Here is a 21957-nt window from a genome sequence, read left to right as displayed (position 1 = left end):
CTTTTTAAGATGTTTTTAAAGCTTTTTTTTTTAAAAGATGTTTTGTTTTAATATATTTTAAAGTCTTTTGTTTTTAAGATGTTTTAGAGTATTTTTAGTGTTTTGTTTGCCACCCTGGGAGGAAGGGTGGGATATAAATTTAATAAATAAACAAACAAACAAATGTCAAATGTCCCTGTTTGGATAGGCTTGTGTAAACAACAAAGGGTTGTTTCCAAAGCAGTGCTGAAGAACACACCCTGTCAGTGCAAGGTTTTCCACTTGCATAATGGGACTTCCCCCTGTGGCCCCCTAAATTTGTTCTAGGGGTTCCCTCAACTCTGTGGAGGGGGCAGGGCCCACGTGGGGGCCAGGGAGGGGAGAAAGTCCCATTGCACAAGCAGAAATCCTTGCACTGACAGGATGCACCAGTTCAGAACGTAAGAAGATCTTGCAGGATCAGGCCAGTGGCGTCCTGTTTCCCCAATGGCCAACCAGATGCCCCATGGGAAGCCCACAAGCAGGACCTGAGCACAAAAGCACTCTCTCCCAGTGGAGGCCTCAGCCAGCCCCCACCTGCTTGCCTCCCCCCTTACATCCCGTCCAGGGGATGGCAGCGCTGCCTATTAGCTTCCTACTTCTTAGTCTCATTGTTGCCCCTTGTAGAACTCAGCAGGGAAGAGGATGGCGACAAGAGTAGAATGAGCTGGCTCAGCCTGTCATTGGCTCATGTTCTGCTCACTGTTTGGGCTCCCTGCCTTTTGACCCACTAGTCCCAATGAGAATTAGCTACCATTGTGCCTCCCCGCTTGCGATTTCTAGCAAATGGTAAACAGAAGCATACTGACTCCGACAGTGGAGGCAGTGCATAGCCATCATCAACAGTTGGACAATGCCCAAAGTTTTTATCACATGCCAAACCAGTAAAGCAAAGGCGCCTGCCTAATGTCAATGGGCAGGGAGTTCCATAGTGTAGGTGCTGCTACACTGAAGACTTCATTCCTTGCAACGGCGGAACGAACATGATGTGGCACTTGTAAAAGGGCCAGCTCTGCAGATTGAAGCTGTCGAGTAGGCATATATGTTGTTGTTTATGACTCACATTAAGCAGTTAGGAAGCTTGCATGTAGGTAAAAGCTTGCAATGTCACTGTGCATTTGAAGATGTCATGCCCAGGGGTGCAGCGATGGGGGGGGCAAATGAGGACATTGCCCCCCCAAATGATAATTCTGCACCCCCCAATGAAATTTCCCTTCAGTCCCCAAATTTCTAGTCTTGCAGTAACTTAAAACTTCAGTTGAGCTTTTAGAAATACAGTTTAGGGGATGCGAACACAGTAAATAGAAGGGTTAGATATGTGAATGAAGTGAACACAAATGTTGATGGGTGTGGGAGGGAATTGGCAAACCTAAGGGCTTGCAACTGGAGGAAGAAAAGGCAGGAAGGACAGTATTGTGATGCACTGCAGAGTATCTCCCCCTCCCCTGTAGTGCTCAGCCAGCCCCTGTAGGTAGTGGGTGTTATTAGTGCATCTGGTGGGTGTGCCTAGGCTTTGGGGCCTAGACTGTGCAGCAGCCTAGCCTAGTCCAGTGCAGGACCTGAGAAGAAGCAGAGAGGTGAGTGAGCTGGCTCTCCAAGGCCCAGGGAACCTCATCAAACCTTACCAATTTAGCCCAGGCAATGGGGACCTGGAATATTGTGTGTATGCCTGTCTCAGGGGCATTTCTTCCCTCGTTTGTTTAAAAAGTTGAAAAATATATCCTTTTAATCCTTTCAAACTGGTTCCATTTCAAAATGGTTTTGAAGAGTATAATGTGGCTAGGGCCTTAGCGGCAACAGTTTTTAGACCTCCACCCAACGATGCAAATGATTGTTATAAATAATTCACCTTATTTAACTTTTCTCATGCGAATGTATGTACTATCAAAATAGGGTGTGTGAGATTTGCTGGTAGAGACATCAGAAACAGCGTTAGCTGGCTGGCCCAGGGCCTTTCTATAGAACAGAGATTGTGTGTTGCACAATTGATTCTAGCTCCTATAGTTTGGAGAGATGTATAGTTCCTAAAGTATGTGACGTGCTGTCAAGCATTTCCTTATGAAAAGTGATGTTTATAGGTATTAATTAAAATTTTTTAAAGTGAAACTTCTCTTAATTGCTTTCCTGGCATGGCAAAGGGAGACCAGAGTAACTAATTCCAGGAAGCAGCTGCCTCAAGAGAACTGAACTCACAGTTCACGAGCTTACTAGAACATTGCACCTGCACAAGGAAGCCTTTCCATGCATGTGCACTTTGTATGCTGCAGGACTCACCTTTGGTTCATCTACAGCTGTGTGTGAAAATTCATTCTCAGCGTTCACACATGTGTTGACATCATACAGCTGTTCAAGTGTTCATCAGAGAAAAACAAACCATAGAATCATAGAAGAGTAGAGTTGGAAGGGGCCTATAAGGCGATTGAGTCCAACCCACTGCTCAATTCAGACACCCAAATTACAGCATACCCGACAGGTGGCTGTCCAGCTGCCTCTTGAATGCATTGTGTTGCAGAGCCCACCATCTCCCTAAGTAATTGGTTCCATTATTATACTGCTCTAACTGGAAGTTTTTTCTCATGTTCAGTCGAAATCTGGCTTCCTGCAGCTTGAGCCCATTATTCTGTGTGTTGCACTCTGGGATGATTGAGAAGAGATCCTGGCCCTCCTCTGTGTGACAACCTTTCACGTGTTTGAAGACTGCTATCACATCTCTCCTCAGTCTTCTCTTCTCAAGGCTAAACATGCCCAGTTATTTCGGTGTCTCCTCACAGGGCTTGGTTTCCAGTCCCCTGATCATCCTCATTGCCCTCCTCTGAACCTGTCCCAGTTTGCCTGTATCCTTCTTAAAGTGTGGTGTCCAGAACTGAATGCAGTACTCAAGATGAGGCCTAACCAGTACTGAATAGAGGGGAATAGTACATCACACAATCTTGAAACTATACTTCGGTTAATCCAGCCTAAATTAGTATTTGCCTTTTTTGCAGCCACATCACACTGTTGGTTCATATTCAGCTTGTGATCAACAACAATTCCAACATCCTTCTTGCATGTTGTACTGCAGCAAAGTATCCCTCATCTTATAACTGTGCATTTGGTTTCTTTTCCCTAGGTGCAGAACTTTGCACTTATCCCAGTTAAATTTCATTCTGTTGTTTTCAGCCCAATGCTCCAACCTAACAAGATCCCTTTGAATTTTGTTTCTGACTTCCAGGGTATTAGCTATCCCTCCCAATTTTGTATCATCTGCAAATCTGATAAGCATTCCCTTCACCTCCTCATCCAAGACATTAATAAAAATGTTGAAGAGCTGTGTGGTACTCCAAAGGAACCATTGATGAGCACTCTTTGAGTATGATTCTGTAGCCAACTGTGCTTCTACCTGATAGTTGTTCCAGCTAGTCCACATTTAGCTAGCTTGCTAATCAGAATATCTTGGAGCACTTTGTTAAAAGCTTTGCTGAAGTTAAGGTATATTATGTCCACAGCATTCCCACAGTCTACCAGGGAAGTTACCCGATCAAAAAAAATGAGATGAGATTAGTCTGGCGGGATTTGTTCTTGATAAATCCATGTTGACTTTTAATAATCACTGCATTGTTTTCAAGGCGCTTACAGATCAACCGCTTTATAATCTGATCCAGAATTCTCCCACGGATCGATGTCAGGCTGACTGGTCTGTAGTTCCCCGGTTCCTCCTATTTGCCCGTTTTGAAGATAGGAACAGCATTAGCCCTCCTCCACTCATCTGGCACTTCACCCATCCTCCACGATTTTGCAAAGATAATAGACAGTGGCTCCTAGAGTTCTTCAGCCAGTTCCTTCAATACTCCACCTGGGGGTTGGGAAGTCATCCAGGCAAAGAGCCAAGATAGGGATTATTTATTAATTTTAAAAAATTAATGGCTGGTCTGTGCACTACCAACTTGCGAGCCTGTACTGTATGTGCACACAGCCACCTCTGCCTCCCTTTCCCTCTGGCAGTCAGTTCCTGCCACACAGATAGCTGAGCAGCATGGCACGCATACGAGTGAGGCATGTGTGGTGTGGATGCATCAAGAGAAGGGGATGATTGGACTTATTTAAGCTCCAGTGCCTCGCCCCCCTTTGTCAGTGGCAATGAGGGAAGATCGATTTAGCTGATTGGCTCTGGCTGTAGCGACAGAGGGACACCGGGATCGGGCTGCCTGCCAAAAAAGTGATGGGACAGGGTCCCAGAGCATCCCCCCATGAATACATACCTGGGCACTCACTAAAAATTCACTGTATAGTTAACTTACAGTACAATGTATACATGTCTACTCAGAAGCCTCTTCATATTTAATGGGGCTTACTCCCAGGTAAATCAACCTGCAGTAATTAGACCAGATTAAGATTCTGTTGAAGCTTTGAAACTGTACTACTTTTTTGTGGTGGTGGTGGGGAGCATGGGCTTTACAGTACAAAGATGCATCATTTTGATTTAATTGTTGTAAGAGCTTTGGCTATGGGGCGGTATACAAATGTAATAAATAATAATAATAATAACAAAGGAAGCAAAAATTTATGTCTATAATACAAGGATTTAAGCTGAAATCCTAACCAGGTCTACTCAGAAGGAAGACCTATAGAATTCAATGGAGCTTATTCCCAAGTAAGTCGGATTAGGAATGCAGCCAGGCTTTTAAATTCTGCCTTCTATATTTTCACAACAGCCAAATGAGGTAGGTTAGGCCGAGAGTTAGTGGCTGGCCCAAGGCAGTAAGTGAGCAAAAAATTGCTGGGAAAAGTAAGTTTTAAAATGTGAACTTGCACATGCTCATTGCATTTTTGTTGCTGCTTATCAAGGCTTTGAGGGTGTTTTTATGCTGATGTATATATCTTCATTTTAAATATATTTTTTTTATTTTAACATATGTGAAGGTGCCCAAATTTTTGTTATTTTTACTCTTAACTAGAGTTCTTTGCATAGTTTAGGGTTGGCACTGGCGGAGAGCAGGGCTGTTGTGCCTTTAACAGCTGTGTGGCAGGCAGAGATTAAATATAAATTAAGACTTTTCTAGTATGGAAATACAATTATGGGGAAACCTTCACCTGTTGACATTCTGTCTGTTAGACGTAGTATTGTCCTATGGAGTTTCCTGGGCTAAGTGCTGAAGATGAGGCATTGTTGTATACAGATGGAACACTTAAAACCAGGGTCCAAATGCCCTGGCACTAACCAGGTTCTGTTCACCACTCTGGGTGGTTTACTTTCAGAGCTTGGAAAAGTTACTTTTTTGAACTACAGCTCCCATCAGCCTAATCCAGTGGCCATGTTGCCTAGGGCTGATGGGAGCTGTAGTTCAAAAAAGTAACTTTTCCAAGCTCTGTTTACTTTTATCTTTTCATTTCCTTCAAAATTTGTTAAACGTTGTTTACATTGCTGTAACCTGCCCTGGGACCTTCTGGTGGAGGGCAGGTAATAAATATCATCAAAATCATATTTGTTTCTGTGATGAATAAAAAGTGACATTATTTAATGCTTTGTTATGTATTTTTTCAATGAACAGATCCTGAAGTTACAACAATTTGTATGTGGGAGTAGCAAAAATCTTTGAGGTTACAAAGGGGTCCCATACTCATTAAGTTTGGGAACCACTGCGCTAGAATGCGGTTCATTGGGCCCTGCCTATAACTCATTCAAAGTGATTAGGCATTCTTTGACCATTTGTCTATCGATCTCAAGCTGCAATCCTGCCCCTTCAAATTCATGTTTGCCGGGAGGATCATAGACCCTCTTTTGGGAGAAGACTGAGCCAAAGGAGGAATTGAGCACTTCTGCCTTTTCTTTGTGATCTGTACCTTAATGTACCTTTTTTGTTGCTTTTATCCTTCCTTGCTAACCTCAGCTCATTCTTAGGTTTAGCCTTCCTGATGCCATTCCTGCAATTCCATGATACCTGCCTGTACTCTTCCTTTGTGGCCTGGTGTTCCTTCTTTTTTTTACATTTTCAGGTCATCTCTATGCTTTCTATGAAGCCACATTGGCTTCTTCTGCTGTCTTCAGGTAGCAAATTTAGTAATCGCGGCTTTTGAAAGTAATATATTTGAAGGAATTTCAAGTAAATAATTCCTCTGCAAGTTTGCGGAGAAATCACATTAGACTTTAACAGTTCAGATCATTATGGTGGGATGACTTGCACAATATACATTTACTTCCTAGTCACTGTTGTTTAGTTTACATAACTATTTTGCATGTGGAAAATACTGTATTTTGATTTGCTTTTTTGTAAACTTCACAAATCATACTTCCTAATTAAAATGCATAAATTGAGGTTTATTTTTGTCATGACCTAAGGAAACTTCCCCCCCGAAACCTCTTTTGTAGGGACCAATGCCCCAACCCTTCTGCCCCCCCCCAGTGAAAATTGTCTCGCTACACTCCTGGCCATGCCATACATAACTAAAGCATGCTGTCTTTTCTGCTTATCTTGTCTGGCTTGGTGGATTAAGTGGGGGCTGGTTTTGCCAACAGTGCCTGAACATTTCCCATTAATATTGATGAGGATGACACACAGACACTCTCCAAATGAATCACTGCCGATTAAAAAATACTTTGCATTGCAGGATATTTAATAACGATGCCCTCTCCACTGGCATGTGTCCAAAAACAAGTTTTCTAAATGAGAACCACAATTAAACAAGGCAGTGCTGGAGATGAAGTAGAAGGGGAGGAGAGAAGCACAACTAAACAAGAAAAGACAGAACGGGGTCATTAAAAAAAATAAAATCCCTATTCTCAAGGTAGCTAATGAAGCCTTGCAAAATTAAAGAGAGATGGAGTCCTGCATTCATAGCTTCTTACCCACCAGTGCAAAATGCAATTATAAGCTTGTAGTCTGACTGCTGCAAAAGAGTTGGACGTTTGAATAGAAAAGGGTTAAGAGGGTCCTAAGGCCTGGCTATACCTTCCCTGTTAGAGGTTGCTGGCTGATTGGAAAGAGCTGGAATTTGTTCATGACTGTTCTGAATGGGGGAAACCATTTCCCCAGCCCTGGATGGGGAACCTGAAGCCCTCCAGATATTTTCTGGACTCCAACTCCCATCACCCCCAGGCAGCATGGCCAATAGTCAAGGATGCTGGGAGTTGTTGTCTGGAAACATCTGAAGGTTGACAGATTCCTAATCTCCACTAAAGTTAGAAGGAAATGTGCAGTTTGAATCAGCATTTGGGAAAGACAGAATGAGAAAGAGGCAGAGAAAGAGTTTTGAGCTTTGGGAATCACCATTTAATCTCTCTCTGTCTCTCTCTGGGGATATGTAGTTAAGAGTGCCTCCACCTGTGCTCAACATGCACACTTATAAATAAACCACAAAATTACAGATCCCTGTATCAGCTTCCATTGATCTCTGTTTGCGAATGTAACCAAACTCAGGTTAAGTTATTGCCTCTGGAACTTCTTGCCACTTGGGGAAGTGCAGCACATGTAGCGGCAGTTCATACTCTGCAATCATTTACTCATTTAATGCCAAAAGTAGGTCTATTACTGCCAGACAGAATGGCTTCCCCCTGTAGTGCTGTACCAGTGCTGGCTATTTTCAGCAATTGCCTTGCTTGAATGAAAGAAAAGGGCAATCTCTTTGGCTGGAAGATAGCCTTGCTGCATGGGAAAGACAATCTTTTGAAAAATTAAATTTGCAAGGGATTTGTGCTCAGGTGTCAGTGAGGTTGGGTGCACCCCGCCAAGGGAACAAGCAGGTTCCAAAGACAGGGTTTAACAAGGATGGGATTACAGGAGAGGTATTTATGCTATAGACACTGATCAATGCATGCCTGAGACCATGCAGCTGCCTTATCCACATCAAAGGACAGGCAAGAGTTGTATGGGGCAAGAAAGGCTGTGACTGCAAGAGCACATACTAAAAAAAAAAAAAACTAGTGCCCTCCAGATGTTTAGAACTACAACTCCCACCAGCCCTTCTCAGCAAGGGATGGCCAAATCTGTTAGTTTCGATTTCTCTCAGCCTCGCATTTATCCAGTCTTAAATTCAGTTTTCCACAACAGTTTGCAATTTTTTAAAAAAAATGTCCTCCTGAAAATTCAGCAGCAATTTAGTGTGCATTTCTTTCAATAAACACATTTTTGCATGCAATTATGCCTAAGATACACATTTTTGCAAAGCAACAGTTTTCCCACACATAACACATATTTCTGTTATTTTTACTAACCTATACATTTTTATGTGTTCTTGTACAGTGTTGTGTAGTGGTTAGAGTCTTGGACTACCGCCTGGGAGACCAGGGTTCGAATCCCCACACAGCCATGAAGCTCCCTGGGTGACCTTGGGCCACTCACTGCCTCTCAGCCTCAGAGGGAGGCAATGGTAAACCCCCTCTGAATACCGCTTACCATGAAAACCCTATTCATAGGGTCGCCATAAGTCAGAATCAACTTGAAGGCAGTCCATTTCCATTTCAATAAATGGGTCAAGGAAAATAGTACATATTACTGGGCTGGAGAACTGCATTGCAAGATCCAGAGAAATGCAAATCTCCAAGGACGGCTCTCTTTTGGTTCACTTATTGTTTCGGGAAATGCAAATCAGGGCAGTTTGCCTTTCAACGTGAAGTGAATCCAATTTCTCCCCTCCTCCTTACTGAGCCAGCAGGGTTGTATGATGTTGGAGGGCACCAGGTTGGCAAAGGATGGTGTAGGCAACACTGCGCTAGATAGACCAAAGGTCTGGTGTGGTATAAGGCAACATCCCATGTCCCTCTGCCCTGTAAATAGAGTGTTAAAAGGAATAGCAGTTATTGCTAAATCTTTGAAAAGGGCAGAGGCTTTATAGAAAGCATTTGGGCCGTGTGGAGGTGGCTATGATGGTGAAAGCAAAAGAGAGAGAGAGAGAGAGGTGGGGACTTTTGTAATGTGAAATTTCAACAGTGGTTGTCTCTCCCAGTTTGGTTCAATGCACAGACACAAAGGCAGAAAAATCCGAAGAATTTCCAAGGGCCTGCCAGCTCCCTCTCCAGCTCTGCCTCTTCCACCACCACCACCCCAGCCCTGCCAGTTTCCTCATCCACTCACCTCTCTGAGCCCACAGTAGCTGGCATTTGTCAAAAGAATCAGTGCAGGGGAGAAGCCCTCCATGACAACAGGCAGCGGAGGGACCTTTGGAGAGTTGCCTTGTCACTTTTCAACATACAGTCGTCAGAAGAGGCTGGTGGATGGGCCCCAGGGGAAGCCTGCAAGCAGGACGTGCGCACAACAGCACTCTTCCCACTTGTGAGTCCGAGCCATTGGTATTCAGAAGCATACAACCTCAGACAGTGGAAACAGAACATTGTCATTGTGGCTAGTAGTCACCAATAGACTTATCCTCCATGAATTGTCTGTGGAGACATAGATAGGACCCTGCTGGCTCAGATCAAAGCCATAAGAGCATCAGTCCAGGGGCCCATCTAGTCCAGCATCCTGTCCTCACAGTGCCCAACCAGATGTCTATGGGAAGCCTGAAAGCAGGCCCTGAGAGCAGCAGCATTCTCCCTATTTGGGGTTCCCAGCAACTGGTATTCGCCTTGAAAATGGACTGCCTTCAAGTCGATCCCAACTTATGGTGACCCTATGAATAGGGTTTTCTTGGTAAGCGGTATTCAGAGGGGGTTTCCCATTGCCTTCCTCTGAGGCTGAGAGTCAGTGACTGGCACAAGGTCACCCAATGAGTTTCATGGCTGTGTGGGGATTCGAACCCTGGTCTCTCGGGTCATAGTCGTATACCTTAACCACTATACTGGCTCTCTGCAGCCAGTAGCCGGTAGCCTTATCGTCCATGAATTTGCCTAATTTTTTTTAAGTCATTCAAGCTGGTGGCCATCATTACTTCTTGTGGGAGGGAATTTAATAATTCAGCTATGCTCTGTGTGAAGGTTTCCCTGTGGGCAAGGCTAAGGAATGGCTGTTGTTGCTATATGCCTTCAAGCTGATTACGACTTATGGCAACCCTATGAATCTTTTTGGATTTGTAGGGTCTTCAGGGTAAGAGGTATTCAGAGGTGGTTTACCATTGCCTTCCTAAAAGCCAGCCTTTCTCAACCAGTGTGCCTCCAGATGTTGCTGGACCACAATTCCCATCTTTCCTGACCATTGGCAATGCTGGCTGAGGCTGATGGGAGTTGTGGTCCAACAACATCTGGAGGCACACTGGTTGGGAAAGGCTGCTCTAAGCCTACGGCACCTGGTAATCTCAGGCGGTCTCCCATCCAAGTACTAACCAGGCCTGACCCTGCTTAGCTTCCGAGATTGGGCATGTTCAGAGTAGTATGGCTGTAGGCAAGGAATGGCTATAGCCAAACATATATGTTTGACAGGATGTGTAGACATTGCCAAGCCAGACATACTTTGGAGAACTTTCTCCACTGGAATGTGAGGTGTCCACTGGTTCCATGTTATAGTCCAGGCTGCAACTGCAATCACACTCCAAGGCAGGGGTGAGGAACCTTTCAGCACCTCGGGCAGCTCCTTGAAAGTTCGGACTAAACCCCAGAGCAGACTCACTGCCCCACTGACATCGGAGCCACCTGTCTCCACTGCCTGGAAAGCTGTCGTGCAGAAGATGGAGCAGGCTTGGCCTCTGTTGCTCCAGAGAGCAGGACTAGAACCAGTGACTGGGACCTCCAGGGACATGGAGAAACTGCTTAATGGTCAGAGCTGTTTGACCATGGCACTGACCTCCTTGGGAGATGGTGAAATCTCCTTTGCTGGAGGTATTCAAGCAGGGGATGGACAGCCATCTATCAGTGATGCTGGAGTTCCACAGGAACATAGGAATCTGTTCTACACCGCATCCGACTATTAATCCATCGGACTCACTACAGTCTACACCAGCGGTTGCCATACTTTTCCCTCTGCAGACCACTTGAAAATTGCTGATGGCCTTGGTGGACCACTGAATCATTTTTGTTCCTGTTGTAGCAATTGCGTTTGATGCTGTATGATTTTAAACTGTATTTTTATTGCTTTTTTTACATTGTGTTGTTTGTCTAACAGTTTGAATTCCATGGAACTCAGGTTGCAATAGGATGAAATACGATGTGAGAAACGAAAGAGGTGATAAAATACAAGTTAAAATCACTACGAATACTTAATGCGGACACGCAGCAGGCCACCTGGATGATGCTTGCAGACCACGGTTTGGGAAGCCCTAGTCTACGCTGACTGGCAGCTGCCCTCTAGGGCTTCAGACAGGAAGTCTTTGCCCGCAGAAGAGGCTGCCTTATCTTGAGTCAGACCTTTGGTCCATGTAGCTCAGGATTTGTTGAGTGGCAGTGGCTTTCCAGTATTTCAGACAGGGGGCATTCTCAGCCCTGCCTAGAGATGCCGGGGATGGACCTGGGACCTTCTACATGCCAAGCGGATGCTCTTCCACTGAGCAATAGCACTTCCACCTTGCACTGCAGATGATGCATTGAGCAGGGGCTGGGCTAGGTGACCTCTAAGGACCCTCCCAACCCTATAGGTTGTATCTAATGCTGGTCCTACTCAGAGTAGACCCAGTGAAATGAATATACATGACTAGTTGAGGTTCATTCACTTCAGTGGGACTACTCTGAGGAATAGCATCGGCTACACAAATACATTATACCATTAACAGAATTTATACAAAACACCCACCCACACCCACCTACACGCACACATGCACGCACGTACACACCAATTCCTCCATAACAGCCACAGGAAGCTTTGGTAGCACCCTAATGGCAAGTCTTTACCTGGCATCAACAAGATCTCAGTGAAGGCACCAGGTGGACTTCACTGAGGAGAGCATTCCGCCATGGGGAGCCACAACTGAAAAGGCCCTTTCCCTTGTCATCACCCTCTGATCTTCCCTTTCTGTTTTAAAAGAAGTAAAAGCTCTAAGGCCTGCAAGCTGCTACATGATTCTGTGTTAGAGGCAGATGTTTGCGGGCCTCACTTAATTGGAAAAACCCTTATCTCCACTTACTGCATTCCTGGATGCCTTCCCCTTCCTTGTACTTCCAGTCAGTCATTCTTTCTCTTAATTGGCATCTGATGTGACCTCTCTATGCCACCGTCCCTCAGTGTGATTAGCTTGCCGAAGGGACGACAACATCGCTGTGAACTGGCAAAGCTGGTGTGTATATCGCTGCTGGCTTATCTGCTGCGATATTGTTCTCCTGTAAACATTTCTCTGCAAACTCCTGCAAAACAAGGGCAGGGATGCAGTGCGATTGCCTGGTAGAGAGGGGAGGCATTGGAGCCATATTGGCATGGCTTTTTTTTTTTTTTGAATGGCAAAAGGCTTCCTATAATTACAGCCTTCTACCAGTGATTTTGAGAACAGGCACCTCCTCTTGAGCGGTTCGAAATAAACGGATAAACTTGCAGCACTCGTTTCTGAATTGCATGCCAGTGGGCAGTAACGGAGGATTCTTTGAGATGGACAAGAGAAACTAAGTGGAAGAAATACGGTTGCCATGGAGGGTCGAGAATGGGGCTGGGTTGAGGGGAAATGCAATGATCTGGACAGTGTCATTCTAAACTCGGCCCTTTGACCTGTGACAGTATCAGAGCGCCCTCCGCAAGGGAGAAATGCAGCCGTGCATGAAGGGGCAAGTACATTATGCGCTGTAGGTCAGTGGCAGATCATCTGCTTTCCAAGCAGACCTCCTGGGCTCAATTCCCAGCATCTCCAGGTAGGGCTGGGAAGGCCCCCTGGCTGAGGCACTGCCAATCAGTGCAGACAGCACTGAGCTAGACAGACCAAGGCACCTTCCTAGGTTCCTATCATCATCAGTCAAAAGACGATGCCTGGATATAAATCCATGGTACAGCTACATTTAGTGTACTATCTCCAGTTCCAATTGACCCACTTCAGAAAAGATATTGTAGAGCTAGAAAAGGGACAGAACTGTTCCTACTTTTAAATATGTTTGAGGGTAGTTGTCTAGACGTCGAAGTGAAGGACTTGACTGATACTTCTGATAACTGCAGCATGAGAACATAGAAGAGCCAGTGGCCCGTTTAGTCTAGCATCCTGTTCTCATAGTGGCCAATCAGATGTCCATGAGAAGTCCTCAAGCAAGACCTGAGCGCCAGAGCACTCTCCCCTCCTGTGCTTTATAGCAACTGGAATTTGGAACCATGAAAATGGAGATGGGCTGCCTTCAAGTCGATCCTGACTTATGGCTACCCTATGAATAGGGATTTTATGGTAAGCAGCATTCAGAGGGGGTTTCCCATTGCCTCCTCCCTCTGAGGCTAGTCCTCCCCAGCTGGCCAGGGCCTGCTCAGCTTGCCACTGCTGCACAAGCCAGCCCCTTCCTTGTCCGCAACTGCCAGCCGGGGGGCAACTGGGCTCCTTGGGACTCTGCAGCTTGCCCACGGCTGCACAGGTGGCAGGGCACGTCACCCCTGAGCCACTCACTGTGGGGTGATCTTTAGCTGACCCTTGACACCCAGGAGACGCGAGCGGGGATTTGAACTCACAGACTCTGGACTCCCAGCCAGGCTCTCCTCCCTACTGTGGTATACCTTACTGCCTTTGATTATGGAGGCAGAGCGTGGACATCATGGCAGCCATTGATAACATTTTCCTCCATGAAATAGTTGTTTTCCTCCACGTCAAGCCGTTGCACAGAAGTGGAAGATGCTAGAGGGTGTGGCCTTGGCCTTGTAGTATCACAATGTTTGGACTGTAGCTGAAGTTGAGAAATCGATGCGCTGCCTAAGAGACGAGGAGGCTCCAGAGACTGTGTAATTTTGCAGCTCTACCTGGAGATGCCAGGGGTTGAACCTGCATGCAGATCAGATGCTCTACCACTGTGGCCCTTCCTCCAAGAGAGGAAGCTGCCTTTGTCCCAGCTAGCTCAGTACTGTCTACACTAACCGGCAGTGGCTCTCCAAGGTTTCAGACACAGTTCCCTCCCAGCCCGACCTGGAGATGTCGGGGCTTGAACCTAGGACCTTCTGCATGCAAAGCAGATGCTCTTCCACTGAGCTACAGCCCTCCCAGACAACTGCTATGCGATACAGCGTATGTATATTGTGTTCTGTCATCATCTAGAGCACGGCCACAGTCACTCCCTCTGAAATACCAAGAAGAATTTGGGCGTCTAGCTGAATAATACTTTGGGAATACAGCCCTTTGTTTATCTGGATGGACAATTCTGCCTTGGTCCTGGGGGCAGTAGTATAGTGGCAAATTCAGAAGTGCGGGGTCCCTTCAGTATAGCCATGTCACACTCCCTCACAGCCACACCCTCTTTTCCACTTTCCCTTGTTTCCTTTGCTGTCCTCCACTACAGCAAACATCTCTAGGAGCCAGTCAGCATGAAATGGGAAGCTGAGTGTTAGCTACTGAAAAGAGTCTTCTCACTGGCTCACTCACCTTTCTTTCTGATTGGCTCTAATAGCACGAAAGGACAAGGACTCTTCTCAGTGGATAACACACTCCCTTTTCATGCTGATTGGCTCGTACATAGAGACCTGGCTGGGACCCTACCAGGTCCCTGTTCCCAAAATAAAGGACTCCGACTCCCCACAACCCCAGATGACTACACCTCTGTTTCATTTGTTGAAGGATTTGACTTGTTTTCCTTGAAGATTTACATGACATTTCTATTTTATTTATTTGGGTTGCTTGTTCAATAAAGCTGGGGGGAGGGAGAAAGAAGGTACAGACTAAAGAGCATGGGGAGTGAAGGGGGGAAATTAGAGAAATGGGGATGAGGACCAGGCTGGACCTCTCTGTTTTTCTCCTTTAGAGTTGCCAATTCTTGAAATCAATCATTCTGGTCCCTATATAGGGCATGGAGATGGGGCTGTCTTTCTAGGCGTGGAGGAGGCATTTGGTTCAGTTGGCATTAAACTATCTAATTCACACTTCCTGAAAGAATACAGACTCCAAAACACAGTCATCCTTTGGAATTTGCACTTCTCTCTGGCCAAGTAAGGTATACAAAAACACACGTGCCAGAAATGCACCAACATACAAAAATGCATTATATACAGTAGGGCCCCACTTTACGGCGTTCCGTTTTCCGGCATCCCACTGATGCAGCGGCTTTCAATTAGGGGAAATTCCCCATTTTAAAGCCGATTTTGTGGTATTTTCGCGTCATTTTCACGCGACGCAACCCATTATAGTAAATGGGTTCCGCTTTACAGCGATTTCCACTTTACGGCGGGGGCCTGGTCCCTAACCCACCGTATAAGTGGGGCCCTACTGTATGGGAAAATTCCTTTGAAAAAATGCCCATGTGAGGAGAAAGGTGCACCAAAACAACTTGGCGGAAAAGAAATCCACAAACGGATGTGGAAACTTACGACTGAACGAATGAGAAATCAGCACTGACAGATTTGCCTGTTATGTAAATTTGTATAGATATTAGCAGAGATTGTCAACGGTCTGAGATACTGTGTGCCGGTGTGTGAGTTTACCTTAGAAGCAGGCCTTGACCCTGCATTGAGATCACTGAGACTTAAAGACTTAGTAAAATAAGAAAAGTTACTTTATTAATAGAAGTACATAGTAGATAGGAAAGGCATACCTAGTTCTAACTAAGTTGGAGGCGCAATGCCCAGGTTTGGGAGTTTGGGAGTTGACCTCATGGCTCAGGCGAGAGAGCAGAAACAAAGGTGTCTCCTCTCTCTCGGACACTTCCAACATTGCTCACCCCTACTTCCATCTCAGGGATGGAGCTGAGAGTCTTGAGTTGAGTGATTTGGGGGTGACCTCTCATGGCATTCAAAACAGCTGGTATAGCGCAGTGGGGAGGAGAGCCTGTCTGGGAGTCCAGAGTCTGCCAGTTCAAATCCCCGCTCATGTCTCCTGGGTGTCAAGGGCCAGCTAAAGATCACCCCACAGGGAGTGGCTCAGGGGTGACGTGCCCTGCCACCTGTGCAGCCATGGGCAAGCTGCAGAGTCCCAAGGAGCCCAGTTGCCCCCCAGCTGGCAGTTGTGACAAGGAAGGGGCTGGTTTGGGCAGCTGTGGCAAGCTGAGCAGGCCCTAGCCAGCTGGGGAGGACTAGCCTCAGAGGGAGACTATGGTAAACCCCCTCTGAATGCCACTTACCATGAACTCCCTATTTGTAGGGTAGCCATAAGTCGGGATCGACTTGAAGGCAGTCCATTTCCATTTCCTCATGGCATTCAGTACATAAAGCTGTCCTTTTACACATAAAGGCGGACAGCTAAAAAAAATAACCCAACACTGAAGGGTAAAAACTCCAGCCGTGTGTCTTGCTTGTCTAATAAGTAAGTAACCCCATGACAAAAGATAGGTAGCTGTTCCTGCACCCTACCCCCAACAGCTGGCAATACAACCCCCCCTCCATTATTTGTGGCCTTTAACCCAGCGCTGCAGAAAGATGGATACTAGGACGGCCACTCTCATGGAAAACAGCCTCTCTTTCCCCTCTGCTCTGCTGTGTGAAAGCAGACGCACCCCTCCACCCCACCCAGGAGCTGGTGTTCTCTCTGTGCACATCACCCCTTACCCTTAAACCTCCCACAAGGTGTTTCCTCTTCTGCGGACGATAACGAAACTCATGCTATTTTAAGCCCCGTGTTTGTTGGCTCAGTTGGATGCGATGCTGAGGGGGGAAAATCGAGTCACGATTAAACATGTTTGCAGTTCTCTTAGGGCGAAGACAGATGTAACATTTTCAGTGTGGTGGGATTGTCCGGATAATGTAGAGCAGCAAAGCCAAGCTGAAAACCACTTCCATCACACTTTGGTCGAAGACTGGCATACCGTCAAATAGTAACTGAAGGGCTTGATCTTTGAACACACGCCCTGAATGTACATTGTGTTCTGTCATCAGAACCTGAAAACTAATGCCTTGGAATGAGCGCAGCGAACTTGGATCAAAACGACGCCAGCCACACTTTAGAGTGTCTGTCTTCGCCCTAAGAAATTGTTACATCTGCCTTCCCCCTTAGAAATGCTCATATCTTGCAAGACAGGGAGGAGATGGAATTAGGCTTAATTAGACCCATCTCTGTTTTTTAGAAATATGTTCTTCCTGACTGGTGGACTCCAATGGTGAAATATCACTGAGGGGCATGGAGTATAGTGTTAATCCATCCAAAAGGAGAAGGCACCCTGGCAGCTCATATTTAGTAAGGAGAATCAACATCAAGGACCAGCATTGGTCTCAGAGGCTAACAATCTGTCTGGCTCTCAGCGACCCCCGTGGCATCCTAATATGTAGCCAAGCCAGGCTAAGTCACCTCATTTTTGTAAGACACAAAACGGTTTTGGATGAGGGATGGACCCAATCCCCCAAACACTAGAAACTATCTGACCCCCTTGCAGATGGCCAGGATCTATAATAAAGTTGACATGGTCTCACAGTAAAGGTTTCACAGTTGTGGTGTAAATAAGCCTAGATGATCTTAAGAGATCCAGGTAATCATGTATCTGTGTAATCAGAGATCAGCAAGAGGTGGCCAAGGAGTGAATGTGTTTCCTGGAAGATTCCTTCAAAAGGCAAACTGACTGGCCCTTTGCCATTCCAGACTGCACTGCAACAAAAGTTTGTAGTGTGAAGTGCTTCTGTTCAGGGCTTTGGCCAGCCAGCCATGCTCTTATCCGAGATACTCTCTGGTTTTCTGCTTCCCCTGCCTGCAGGCAGCAAACATTCTTCTTTCCCATGATGAAACCCTTTCCAACAGATGTGGGTATCCTTTTTTGGCCCACGGGCTGCATTTGCCAACCCTCCCAGGACTGTATGCCAAAAGTGGGGATGGCCACCCCACATTGTCTCTTTCACACACATGGAGACACATGCAACCCCCCCCCCCGAGATGGTCTATGCAGATTGGCTGAGCAACACAAGAACATAACATCAGCAACAACAAGAAGAGAGATGATCAAAAAACTAATCTATTCATAACATAAGAACATAAGAAGAGCCTGCTGGATCAGGCCAGTGGCCCATCTAGTCCAGCATCCTGTTCTCACAGTGGCCAACCAGGTGCCTGGGGGAAGCCCGCAAGCAGGACCCGAGTGCAAGAACACTCTCCCCTCCTGAGGCTTCTGGCAACTGGTTTTCAGAAGCATGCTGCCTCTGACTAGGGTGGCAGAGCACAGCCATCATGGCTAGTAGCCATTGATAGCCCTGTCCTCCATGAAATTTGTCTAATCTTCTTTTAAAGCCATCCAAGCTGGTGGCCATTACTGCATCTTGTGGGAGCAAATTCCATAGTTTAACTATGCGCTGAGTAAAGAAGTACTTCACACAGTGCATAGTTAAACAACGGAGAGGGTTATCATTCAGCGCTTTGTCTCCGTTAATTTTTTGTTGTTGTTGCTTTGCTTTTGATGCTGCTGCCAATATTGGTGGAGTCTTGGGAGGGGGCAGAAAATATAGTTTGGGGGCAGTATCAGGCTGCAATATGGGAGTTACCCATGCCTGTTTTACAATTTGGAACCAGGATATTCAATGGGTTGCCTTTTCCTGTGCATGACTGCCACTCATCATCAACAGAGACCCTCCTGCCTGTCCCAGTGACCCCTCAAGTAAACCTGACTGGGATGAAGAAGAGGGCATGTTTAGTATCTCCATCCACACTTCCTTGGGTACCAGCCTGCCCTGGGCCCCTCCGCTCCCCTTCCATGATCCGCGAAACTTAAGCATCTGCGCACTGCAAAACAGGAGCTTCTGCGCTGCCTGCCATCCCCCCGCTATCCCCCCGCTTCACCTACCTTTCTGTTGTTCTTTGCGGCATGCGCAGGTTTACCATCAATCAAGATGGCAGCCGAGGTTTCCCTAAGGGGCTGAAGCCTCTGCTGTCATCTTGGTTGATGGCAGCAATGCGCGCGTGTAGCCTGCCGTCAACCAAGATGGCGGCACAGGTTTCAGCCTCTTAAGGAAACCTCGCCCGCCATCTTGATTGATGGCAAATCTGCGCACCGCAAAAAACAACAGAAAGGTAGGTAAAGTGGGGGGATAGCGGTCCACAGATGCTTTTGCGGATTGTGGAAGGAAAGTGGAGGGCCCCCTGTAGCTCCAGGGACCCTCAGGCCAGTGCCCCACCTGGCCGCCCTTTAGAACCAGCCCTGGACACACACACACATATTGGCCACTGTGAGAACAGGATGCTGGACTAGATGGGCCACTAGCCTGATCCAGCAGGCCCTTCTTATGTTCTTGTGTTCACACACAATGTGTTGTTTAACAGTCAGTCCCTTTTCTGAGAGAACTCTGAAAATTGTAGCTATATGAAGGGAATCGGATCTCCTACCAATTGTAAGCACCTTTCAGAAACTACCCTTCCCATGATTCTTTGAGGGAAGCCATGGATGTTTAAAGTGGAATAGTAGTGGAATTAATGTATGGTGTGAATGTGGCCTGGGTCTATCCCAAAATTAACCCCTGTTGGACCGTGTCTGTTTTGCACCATGCTTTCTGACCTATTTGGATAAACAGGCACATCTTTCCTCCTCCTCCTCCTCTTCCTCAGTGGTCCCAGAACTTCATTGCCTGAAGGCAGAGCCTGGACGGTGCCTGACAACATTTCCATCACAGCTTGGCTGGTGTCTGTAAAAGCCCAACAGAATGAGAAGCAGAAGGGGGAAAAATATCCTCAGATGGTTCACACTGGAGCATCTGTGTCTTTGCTTTGGTGTGACTCATGCTGCCAATTCTCCTTTCCTCCCTCCCCTTTCTCCTGAAATTATGGTCCTTGTTGACGTTGAAGTGCATCAGCTCAAGAAAAAGACTGAAGAGATTGCTGAGTTCATCCATTGAACTGCAGATTGGCCTGGCCAAGTTTAAGTGAGCAACTGGAAATGCTTCAAGACGTCTGCTGCATGGATGATATATACCTTTCAATTTGTGATGGAATCTTTGGTTGAGGTGGCTTTTTCAAACCCGGACAGATCAGGCATGGTTGGTGGCTACTTTTTAAGGCACTGTAGACCAATGTGTGACCCACCAAGCTAACAACTGTGGCCTTCAAGGCGGTTGTATCCATCATCATTTCCCCCATACCAGGAAGCAAGGCAAAGCTGAAGCTCTCAAGAGGAGCCCAATAGGAAGCTTTTGTCCAGCAGAAGTCTAGGAGAGACTGGGAGGTTTCAGGCTGCCCCTCCTCATTCCTGGTCATCTGCTGGGTCCCAATGCACGCCTGGTCCTTCTCTGCCCTCTCCCTGGTAGTGAAGCCATCTAGCTGCCAAGCAAGCCCTCCTCCACCAGCTCTGGACTTCTTGGCAGGCCTCACACTGCCTATGCTCACCTGGTGGGTGGGGGCGGTGCTGGAGGTGAAGGGGGGAAGTCTGGGATTACAGTGGGGATCAAGGCGCTGTGCATGGGGCCATCAGGGAGGTGGCAGCAGGCTCTTAAGGGTCCCCAGTGCTGTTGGAGAACTCTACAGAATCAGAAGAATGTAATGTAAGAAGAATGATGCTGGACGAGGCCAATGGCCCATCTAATCCAGCATCCTCTTCTCACAGATTCCCACCAGAAGCCCATAAACAGAACTGGAGTGCAAGAGCACTCTCCTCTCCTGTGGTTTCTAGCAACTGGAATTCAGAAGCATGTTGCCTCCAAATACCGGTTGCTGAAAACCGCAGGAGGGGAGAGTGCTCTTGCGCTCAGGTCCTCCTTGTGGGCTTCCCATTGGGGCGTCTGGTCGACCTCTGTGAGAACAGGATGCTGGGCTAGATGGGCCACTGGCCTGATCCAGCAGGATGTTGTCATGCTCTTATGACTCTGTAGACTCCTCCAACACCACCGGCGACCCTGAAGAGCCTGCTGCCACCTCCCTGATTGCTCCACCTTGATCCTCACCTCCTTTTCTTCCTTGGATGGAGTCCCCCACCCCTGGGTTATGGTTGGACTGGACTCTGAGAGGTTGGCGACTCTCTTGCATGGCTAGAGAGGAGTAGCTAGCCCGACCTCCCTATGGCTTGCTCTGAATTCCAGCCTCCTGGAATCTTCCTTTGCTCTCTCCCATTCTCTCCGGGTTGAAAATGGAAATGGACTGCCTTCAAGTCGATCCCAACTTATGGCAACCCTACGAATAGGGTTTTCATGGTAAGCAGTATTCAGACAGAGGTGGTTTACCATTGCCTCCCTCTGAGGCTGAGAGGCAGTGACTGGCCCAAGGTCACCCAGTGAGCTTCATGGCTGTGTGTGGATTCGAACCCCGATCTCCCGGGTCATAGTCCAACACTCTAACCACTACACCACACTGGCTCCCTCTCTCCAGGTTACTGGGGTGTTATTATTATTATTTATTACATTTATACCCTGCCTTTCTTTTTGTGATAGAAACCCAAGGTGGCTTCCATATGGTTCCCAGGCGGTCTCCCATCCAGGCACTGGCCTGACCTGACTCTGCTTAGCTTCAGCAGGAAGCTGGTCTCACGTGCCTTCAGACCATAGTCTGGGCGTTGAGGGATGAATGTCCTTGCCCAGTGCTCTGCTGGCTTACAAGCATCTGGCTGCAGACTTCACAGAAACCCTGCCCACCACCTCTGGCATATCCAGCCTTTCTGGCTGGGGAAGAAGTGTTTCCATCATTGCAGCGATATAGCTACACCTCTGTCATTGCATTCTCCATCTTGTCTAGCCTCATCTGGGGCTTCTGTTGGAATGAACACAGGAAACTGCCTTGTACTGAGTCAGACCATTGGTCAGTCTAGCTCAGTACTGTCTACACTGACCGGCAGCGACTCTCTAGTACAGCCTTTCCCAATTAGTGGGCCACCAGATGTTGTTGGACCACAACTCCCATCAGCCTCAGCCAGCATTGCCAATGGTCAGGAACAGAGCTTGGAAAAGTTACTTTTTTGGACTACAACTCCCATCAGCCCCAGCCAGCATGGCCACTGGATTGGGCTGATGGGAGTTGTAGTTCAAAAAAGTAACTTTTCCAAGCTCTGGTCAGGAAAGATAGGAATTGTGGTCCCACAACATCTGGTGACCCACTAGTTGGGAAAGGCTGCTC

General features: G+C 47.0%; 1 pseudogene; it reads right to left on the bottom strand.

Moving 5' to 3' along the window:
* Nucleotides 1-10200: 10200 nt before the first annotated feature.
* LOC133363479 (5S ribosomal RNA) lies at nucleotides 10201-10309 on the bottom strand (annotated as a pseudogene).
* Between the last annotated feature and the right edge of the window lie 11648 nt (nucleotides 10310-21957).

This window comes from Rhineura floridana, chromosome 8 (assembly GCF_030035675.1).
Source record: "Rhineura floridana isolate rRhiFlo1 chromosome 8, rRhiFlo1.hap2, whole genome shotgun sequence".
NCBI lineage: Eukaryota > Metazoa > Chordata > Lepidosauria > Squamata > Rhineuridae > Rhineura > Rhineura floridana.
Note: the sequence above shows the minus strand (reverse complement) of the source record. Positions and strands in the feature narration are given on the sequence as shown.